General features: G+C 38.7%; 1 pseudogene; it reads right to left on the bottom strand.

Annotated features, from left to right (window-relative positions):
* Positions 1-768: 768 nt before the first annotated feature.
* Positions 769-4,420, bottom strand: LOC137758889 (dematin pseudogene; annotated as a pseudogene).
* Between the last annotated feature and the right edge of the window lie 5,785 nt (positions 4,421-10,205).

Genomic DNA, 10,205 nt, shown 5'->3' on the forward strand with positions numbered 1-10,205 from the left:
GTCATAAAAACTGTTGCACAAAACTCCTCCAGTCTGCAATATTGACTTTCCTGTCCACTAACTTTATTCTGTCTCTTGATTGATCTTATTTGCCCTTTGGATTCAGTATCATTTTCTTGCTACAAACTTGGACAATAAATATTGTGGGTCTAATTCCCAGTTACAAAGCCTCATGCTTCCTTTTGGAGTAACCCTTCCTTGGTTAATCCAGGCTAGTGTTTCCCACTATAGCTGTATAATATGTAAATATCTGGAGAGCTTAAAAAACACAGATTAGCAGTTTCAAACCAGTTAGAGAAATCCCTGAGTGTAGGGTTCAAGCATGAACATTTTTTAAAAGCCAGGCATGAGTGTTATTGACAGAGACCCTATGGCCTTACACAGTGGCACTTTTGTATTCTAAAAGCAAAATAAAGCCACCATCCTCTATTCTTTGGAATAGGGAGTTGAGAAGAGTCTATAACTCAGTGTAGAGGTACAGATTTCAATTGAGGCAATATTCTACTAAAGGAATTCACAGATAAGATAGAGGAAAATAGGTTTTAGAGTGGTGTAATAAACAAGTCACAAAAATTACAAGATTATTGATTCAATTTAACTGTGTTCTAAGGCACACCGGATTCCTAAAATTTCACCTAAAACTTTCGTCTTGGAAACAAAGCTTTCTAATATTAAGTAAGCTTTTTTTTTTTTTTCTCTTGATTACATTGAGTAGTAGATACTTACAAGATTTTTAGTTTTCAGAGATTCAATTAAATTTCTTTCAATTCAAATTTTAAGTTTCATCTGATTGAACTTCAATTTATTTTTATTATTATTACTATCATCGCCTTCGTTGTCATTGTCGTCGTCATCATCATCATCATCATCATCATCATCATCATCATTATTTTGGTACCAAACTGTTAAAAAGCTATTAAGAACATATACTCAGTGGTTTCCAATAATGGCATCGGTAAAATAAAAAATTTGTTTCCAACATTTTTGTTTCTGGGAAGCTCTGAAATCTAAAAAGCTAAATCTCTGAACACATTGTTTTTATTTGCAGGACAAAAATGAAATAGGTTTACTTTGAAATTAGAAATTGTTAATCCTATTTCCCAGAGTTGTTAACAATGAGTCACTGGTTACAGTTGGATTATCCATTGAGCCAAGGGCTGTATACCATGTACGATGGAAATTGAAAACACCTGTATGACTAGCTGCCATTGATTTTATATTACTGCACAATGGTAAATGGGCCATCTCTTCAGGGCTACACTCTATAGATTTATAAAGTGCACTCTCACGATTAGAAGCACATGAAAATAAATCATTTGGTGAGGAGAAAATTAAAAATACAATTATTAATGAGACTCACTTAACTTTTGGCTAATCTTAATAATAATACTTTTTTTCGGGTAAGCATTTTATAAAAATGTGCAGGTGTTATCAAATGCATCGTTATGCTAGGAGATAACTATTCTTTTTATGTTGTTTCCATCACTGGATAACATATGAAGCATGAACTGATCTCTTGGTCCTCGTGTTAGAATGGAGATATTGTCCTCAGTCCTCTTATATAACAGTGTCTCAGTTGGGGTACTATAGAGAAACAGAATGTATGTGTGTGTGTGTGTGTGTGTGTGCACGCTCGCGTGCGCATTCATGCATAATGACACAATACAACATCTGTTTCCGACTTTTTTGTTTATCTATCTTTCTAAAAAGATGTTTATTATAAAGAATTGAGGAATGGGCTCACGATTATGGAGGCTAGTGAGTCCCAAGATCTGCAGTGTGATTCGGCAAGCTGGAGACCCAGGAGAGCTGAGAATATATAGTTCCAGTCCAAAGGCCAGCAGGCTCAAGACTTAGGACGAGTTGATGTTTCAGTTAAAGTCTGAAGGCAGGAAAAAAGCTACCTTCATATTTTTGCCTTTTCTGTGTATCACTTATACTTGGATTCCCTATCTCTGTCTCTGTCTCTCTCTCTTTACACACACACACACATTTCAAATCCACCCTTTCTCAATGTGTCTTATTTTACTTTCACTTAAATACTGGCAATAATAGAATGTTCACATAATGATATTTATATACATGTATCTTTTTTTGGGGGGGGGACCCAATGGAACCTTTAATTCCAAGCAGAGTCCCCCCTCCCCAGCATTATCACATGCATTGTGCCCAGGCTCTGGGCAATAAAACCCAGACCCAGAGATAGATATATCTATACCTATTTACATCTATATATAAAAATTATATACAAATATGTATTTGTAAAGAGGAAAAGCTGGGAGTATGATTAAGGTAGGGCAGAGAGTTAGGTGAGGGGGTGAAGCTCCAATAAATTACATTCTTTAGGTATGGGTATGAGCAGGACCTGGTAGCCAGGACATTCAGAAATGCTCCTGTAGCCTGGCCTCTTGATTCCATCCAAGGGAGTTTGAAGGCCTGGGTTCTGCCCAGGATTTGGGCTGGTACTAGAAGGTAGAGTTCTAGCTGACTTTGCCTGGAGGCTGATGGTGGGCAAGGATTTTGTTTTGGTGACATCTCTACTCTAAGCCAAGGTTTTAGGGGAAGCCACAGGTTTGGAGCAAGAGTCTTTGAAGCTTGGGGGTCGCAAGTAGAGGACAAGGTGAACTAGACAGAGGGCAGGGCGGCCTCCCTGTTTGAGATCTCCCTGAGCTGCAGCCTGCTTTTGCTAGAGTCAAAGAGGCTGGAGGTCAGGGTGATGGGGGAGCTGTAAAAGGTGAAGTGAGGAGGAGTGCTTGGGTACACACGGGATCCTGGAGCTTTCCCTGCCTCCCTGGCTGCTTCCCACTCTCACCCTCCTCCTTCCAGGGCTGGGGGTTCTACCCACCCATTGGTCAAGACAGCTGACAGGTCTTACCTCTTAAGTGCCATATTTATTTTTCTTTAATTTCTTCTGGGAACCTTCATGTGGGGATGGAGGCAGGGAGAGGTCACAAACATTAACCCTGTGTGTGCTTGAGTCCAGACTGGGTTTGCCCCATCCAGTGAGGACCAGGGATGAGAAAAAGAGGACTGCTCCCTCATTGTGGGGAAGGAAGTCCATGTCCCACAACCCCAGGGCTGCAGAAGACATGGAAAATACCCTTGAGAAGTCCTTGGCTGACAAATGCTTGTCAAGCCTGGAGGCAACTTTGTTTGCCCCTTACTGGTCACCACCAGCATTTCATAGGGACAGATCAGCAAGGTGTGGGCTTCCATTCTCACTCCCCATGGGCTGAAGTCTGAGAAGTATAGTAAGCTCAGGGTGGTCCTGCCATAGGCAGAAAGAGAACAATTAGACTGTCCATGGTGTAAGGAGGTATGAAAGGGTGTCCAGTCCAGTAGGGGCTGGTTCTCTCTGGATAGGTAATGACTTTTCCATCTCTTCTTTCAAGACCATCTTTCCCAAGTTGGACATCACCTTACTGAGTTTCTCTCTCTGACACTTCCTTGAGTGCCATTTCTTCTCCAGAATCACCATCGCCCTCCTCTTCCTTCTCTTCGTCTGCCTCCCTGTGAGATGCCTTTTTTTAAAAAAAAAAACACTTTTTATTTATTTATTAATTTTTAAATATTTATTTATTTTTGGCTGCATTGGGTCTTTGTTGCTGCACAGACTTTCTCTAGTTGGGGTGTGTGGGCGCTACTCTTCGTTGCGGTGTGCGTGCTTCTCTTTGCAGTGGCTTCTCTTGTGGAGCACAGGATCTAGGCACATGGGCTTCAGTAGTTGTGGCGTGTGGGCTCAGTAGTTGTGGCTCACAGGCTCTAGAATGCAGTCTCAGTAATTGTGGCGCACAGGCTTAGTTGCTCCACGGCATGTGGGATCTTCCCGGACCAGGGATGGAACCCGCGTCCCCTGCATTGGCAGGCGGATTCTTAACCACTGCACCACTAGGGAAGTCCCTGAGATGCCTTCTGCTTCCTCCATTCTGTCTCCACCATGAAGAGTCATGGGAGGCAGACCAGTAGTCAGTTTCGATCTTGGCCATCTGGTTGGAGTCAGGAGGCTGGGATACAGGGGACTTGGGTGACTCAGTGATGAGTTCCTCAATGAAAGGCTTGCTCTGAGGACTGCCTCCCATGAACTCTCTCTGTTTGTAGATGAGTAGCTTCTTGTAGGTGTTGGAATCTGGGCAGGTGGTCTTGGGATGATGGAAATGGTAGAGGCTGGTTCTTGGGGCTAAAATCTGAGAGATGGTTCCAGGAGACCAGCTCTCTGCCCACACCTCCAGGGTGATGGAGATGGTAGGGGGGTGTAGATTTGAGTGACAGTGAGCTCCTGGCTTCTGGGCAGTTCCACGTGTTCCATGAGGGAAGGTAAAGTGGGGCTTGTAGATTGTGAGGTTAGGCCGCCCCATGTCCAAGGTGGCCTTGTCCACGGGGATGGCAGCCAAGTCCTTGTGCCCAGCATGTGATTGTCCATTGATTTGTGTGCTAGTTTGTGTGCTAGCTCTATATTTCCAGCTTCCATTAAAATAAATGCACAAAATGTTTATTTTTGTACCATGTAAAGTAAGCCAGGTTATCATCAGCAGTTTGAGAGAGATTAAAGTTTCTGGAAGTTAGCTTTAAAGGACCATAATACCAGCCACGACTAGATAAGTTTAAAGCAACTATTTTTGAATTGAATGTAAATTCCCCTAAAATAGACTGTCTGTGGGGTTTTGTAAAGTAGATGCCACATAGTAAGAACAATGAATGGTAAATTTGATTACATAACATTAACAGTATTATATAGGCAGTTTAGTCCCAAATAGATGAACACTTATGTATTTATAAATAAATTTAACATAATATATGATATTAATATAATTTTCTGAGTTAGCAAACATACACTAAAATTAAAATTTTTAAAGGACGGTTTTATAAACATGAATAGAAATAGATTTATAAGCAGTTTTCCCCACAATTCAGTTGATAGTCTTGAGCAATCCTTAGTGCTTATACGCCATTGGGTCAAGTCTGTGACTCAGCATCAGAATTTGACTGCTTAGATGAATCAATGATTTTATATTTTTTAAAGACTCCATCTTTTACCTTGATCTTTGAGATGACATTGTTTATTTTATTACCTCCCCTCCACAATTTCCAATTATTTGGATACTTTTATTTTAGTTGTGTCATAGTGGTAGCAGAGCAAAACAGTGGATCGTGAAATCAAGAGAACAGCTGAAAGACCAGTACAAGCAGATTTAGGTCAAATTAGTGGTATTCAGTAAGGTTAAACATAGATGTATTTTCTAGGAAAGCTATAGTTAAAAACAAAAGCAAAACATGGATAGCTGAATTGGCAAAGAGATACTTTGCAGACCACCGACTCAGTATTACATTACCTCCCAGTTGTTTACTTAAGGACAAACAGGGCTCCTTCAGTTTTTGCTTTTGAAGACAAAGGGGAAACCTTCTGTTTTAAGTAGGGTGTGGCTTATAGAAGCATCTTATTAAAATGACATTCTCCCTGTGGGCATATATATTAAGAAACAGTTCACCCAGCCTAAAATCAATTACTCCTATGGCAAAGAAATTCTGAGTTAAGCATAATTCTCAGAGGTAGTTAGCATTCCACTGAAGGTTACTGCTCCCATCCAAGAGAGGAGTTACCCAATTTAATCGACTCTCTGAGTGTTAAACCTCAGATAGTAAACAACTTAGACTATAAACAGTGCAATTATTAAGTATAATCGTTAAGACACTGTGTTTTAACTAGATAATTCACAGAGTAATCAGTGGTTAGCCAGAGAGTTCTGATTGTTTAATACTTAGTTGAACTTTTATTCAGAAGTAAACACAAAACAAGTTTGAATATTAACCTATTTCCATGATTCTAGACCCTCCCCCCCTCATATGTTCTGCACATTGCAGTCAGTTTTCTTTCTCAAGGAAAAACTTAGGTCTCTCTCCTGCTTAAAATATTCATCTGTTCTTCTGTGTTCTCTTGGTAGAATTCAAACATGTTTACATGGCTTAATGCACCCTTGATCTGACCCCTCTTTACTTCTCTAGCCTCATCTTTTATCTCTGTACTGCTCAATCTCCTTTCCCTTTCTTCCACTTTAATTCTATACTGTGGTCATTCTGGATTTCTTTAGTTCTTGAAACATGATATAATTTCCCACCACTGGGCATTAATATGGACTGTTGCCTCTGTTGGGGACTTTATTCTCTTCCTTTTTGCCTAAGTCATTTCATCATTTATGTTTCAACACAGATTCCAATTCTACTGGACATTTTCCCTTGACTCACTAAGACTGGGTTAGTATTCTTTCTGCATAATCCCATAATGCTCTGTTTTATACCTATCATAGTTCTCTCCATGCTGAACTTGTCTTATTTAATACTGTGTCTATTTTCCACACTGTTGTATTCCTAGAGGCTAGGTGCTGGGCAGGTAGTAGTTGCTCAAAAAATGTTTATTGAATTACTGCATAATTAAACTCTTAGTTGATGCAAAGGTGTTTCTCAATCTCTTAGTTAATACATAAGTTATTCTCACACCTTAGAAATTTGATCCACTACCATCAGAAGCAATGGCTTACTTTGTAGTGGTTTTAATGGCAAATGGGAGATATAGGAAGATTTCCATTGCATGAGGTATGTGTTGGGGACTGTATTTAGTTTGAAAAGTTCCCAGGTAACTGTGTTATGTTCCTCTGCTGCAATACGACTTCTGGATTAGAATCAGTAATTTAAGCATAGAAATTCTAGCTCTTCCTAAATCAGCTACGAGTTTTAATACAATTTGAAAGTCCTTAACACCAAGACATTGGGGAGGAAAAAAGAAGACCTTATAATTAAGATGTTACGAAAAAAAAAAGGAGAAGAAGGAAATGGCTAACCAATTACTTGTGCCTCCATTTTCCCAACCTAGTTTTTTTTTTTTTAATATTATTATTTATTTATTTATTTATGGCTGTGTTGGGTCTTTGTTTCTGTGCGAGGGCTTTCTCCAGTTGCGGCAAGTGGGGGCCACTCTTCATCGTGGTGCGCGGGCCTCTCACTATCGCGGCCTCTCTTGTTGTGGAGCACAGGCTCCAGACGCGCAGGCTCAGTAGTTGTGGCTCACGGGCCCAGTTGCTCCGTGGCATGTGGCATCTTCCCAGACCAGGGCTCGAACCCGTGTCCCCTGCATTGGCAGGCAGATTCTCAACCACTGCGCCACCAGGGAAGCCCCCCAACCTAGTTTTAATAGCATCATTTCTCACTTGGGAATTATTTTACTTACCATTAATGTGAGACCTGAGGGTACTACTGTTAATGGCTCCTTCAAGAACCTGTACTAGACCCCTGCTAAAATTTCTGTTTAATGGGTATATGGAGGTGTTTATTAGGTCCCAGTGTTCACCCAGAATGAATTTTAAACTATAGGTGTAAATCTTACCAGTAAGCAGCTACGGTCTCTTTTTCTAGCTACAGTCCATTAAAAGATTTGGCCAATGTATTTATATTAAAAAAGAAATAAGTTATGGGTATTAGTAAGTTGTTTAGAAATAAAAGAAACCAAATTGTGGTTTTTGGACTCATCAGCTTTTAGGGATAATATAGAAGAGAGCGTCAGATTTCTCTTACATCAGTCAATTCTGGACAGGATTTCCTAAGTATTCAGGGAAGCACATGGGGAAAATGTTATTTTTGTTTTTGTTTTTTTTTGCATTGGAATTTGAATCCTTTTATTTATTTATTTTTATTGAAGTATAGTTTATTTACAATGTTGTGTTTAATTTCTTCTGTACAGCAGAGTGACTCAGTTATACATATATATATACACACACACACATTCTTGTTTATTCTTTGCCATTATGGTTTATCCCAGTACATTGAATGTAGTTCCCTGTGCTATACAGTAGCACCTTGTTGTCCATCCATTCTATATGTAATAGCTTGCATCTACTAACCACAAACTCCCAATCCATCCCTCCCTCACCACCCCCCCCCCCTTGGCAACTGCAAGTCTGTTCTCAATGTCTGTGAGTCTGTTTCTGCTTCATAGTTAGGTTCATATGTGTCATATTTTAGATTCCACATATAAGTGATATCATATGGTATTTGTCTTTCTCTTTCTGACTTGCTTCACTTAGTATGATAATCTCTAGTTGCATCCATGTTGCTGCAAATGGCATTATTTTGTTCTTTTTTATGGCTGAGTAGTATTCCATTGTATATATGTACACATCTTCTTTATCTATTCATTTGTCAATGAACATTTAGGTTGTTTCCATGTCTTGGCCATTGTGAATAGTGCTGCTATGAACATAGGGGTGCATGTATATTTTTGAATTACGGTTTTGCCCAGATAATTGCTGGATCATATGGTAATTCTATTTTTAGTTTTCTGAGGAATCTCCATGCTGTTTTCCATAATGGCTGCACCAACTTACATTCCCACCAGTAGCATAGGAGGGTTCCCTTTCTCCATACCCTCTCTAGCATTTGTTATTTGTAGACTTTTTAATGATGGCTATTCTGACTTGTGTAAGGTGGTACCTCACTGTAGTTTTGATTTGCATTTCTCTAATAATTAGTGATGTTGGGCACCTTTTCATGTACCTGTTGGTCATCTGTATGTCTTCTTTGGAGAAATGTCTATTTAGGTCCTCTGCACATTTTTTGATTGGGTTTGTTGTTGTTGTTGTTGAGTTGTATGAGCTGTTTGTATACTTTGGAAATTAAACCCTTGTTGGTCACATCATATGCAAATATTTTCTCCTGTTCCATAGGTTGTCTTTTCATTTTGTTTCTGGCTTCCTTTGCTATACAAAAGCTTGTAAGTTTGATTAGGTCCCATTTGTTGATTTTTGTTTTTATTTCTGTTGCCTTGGGAGACTGACCTAAGAAAACATTGGTACAATTTATATCAGAGACTGTGTTGCCTATGTTCTCTTCTAGGAGTTTTATGGTGTCTTATATTTAATTCTTTAAGCCATTTTGAATTTACTTTTGTACATGATGTGAGAGTGTGTTTTAACTTCATTGATTTACATGCAGCTGTCCAACTTTTCCAGCACCATTTGCTGAAGAGACTGTCTTTTTCCCATTTTATATTGCCTCCTTTGTCGAAGATTAATTGACCATAGGTATGTTGGTTTATTTCTGGGCTCTCTATTCTGTTCCATTGATCCGTATATCTGTATATCCAATACCACACTGCTTTGATTACTGTAGCTTTGTAGTATTGTCTGAAGTCTGGACGGGTTATGCCTCCTGCTTTGTTCTTTTTCCTCAGAATTGCTTTGGCAGTTCTGGGTCTTTTATGGTTCCATATAAATGTTAGTATTATTTATTCTAGTTCTGTGAAAAATGTCATGGGTAATTTGATAAGGGTCACATTAAATCTGTATATTCCTTTGGGAAGTATGGCCATTTTAACAATATTAAGTCTTCCAATCCAAGAGTATGGGTTACCTTTCCATTTCTTTGAATCATCTTTAATTTCCTTTATTAACACATTATTGACTGGAAACATATTAGTATATCTTTTGTTACCCAAACGTTATTGACTGGAGATGTTATCAATACGTTTTTAGAGAGTGCTACAATTAACATCACTGTGCGAAGTTGTTAGAGCTTACAATTGATCAAGTGTTCATTATACAACTTATGATTGTCATTATCATTCACATTCTGCTCCGTTAGGTTTTTGTTCCAACCTTGTGTATGTTATAAACATAAAGTTTTCAAAAATGACACATCGCGAAATTTTGAGTGAAGAAGAATTTTTCAGTGAATTTTATGCAAATACTTTCTCTGATTCTCCGAGTGACATATATACTAGTGTCTCAGAAGATGATAGTTCTTCAGAATATAGTTCTGATTCAGACGATGTGACTGTTAGACCAATAAAAAGACAAAAACTTTAGTGATTGATTCTGATATGGAAAGTGAAAATGAAACTCACAGTGCTGGAGAATGCGCCTTTGCTTCTACAGAAGAGTGGATTGAAGACAACATTTCACAAAAATTAGAAGACTTTACAGGTGTGTCAGGTGTAACTATTGAATGTAATAACCAACAAAGTGTTAGTGAAATAACAGAATTAATTTCTGGCTGGCCAAAATAAAAATCGCTGGCCACAGGCATTAGTTTCTGCAAAAATCCCCTGGGCAATAATGAGTTAATGTTTTATAGTTCTCAGCATATAAGTCTTTCACCTCTTTGGTCAGGTTTATTTGTAAGTATTTTATTTTATTAATTTTTTTTGTGTGGTTTTAAAA

Source organism: Eschrichtius robustus, chromosome 2, assembly GCF_028021215.1.
Source record: "Eschrichtius robustus isolate mEscRob2 chromosome 2, mEscRob2.pri, whole genome shotgun sequence".
NCBI classification, from domain to species: Eukaryota; Metazoa; Chordata; class Mammalia; order Artiodactyla; family Eschrichtiidae; genus Eschrichtius; species Eschrichtius robustus.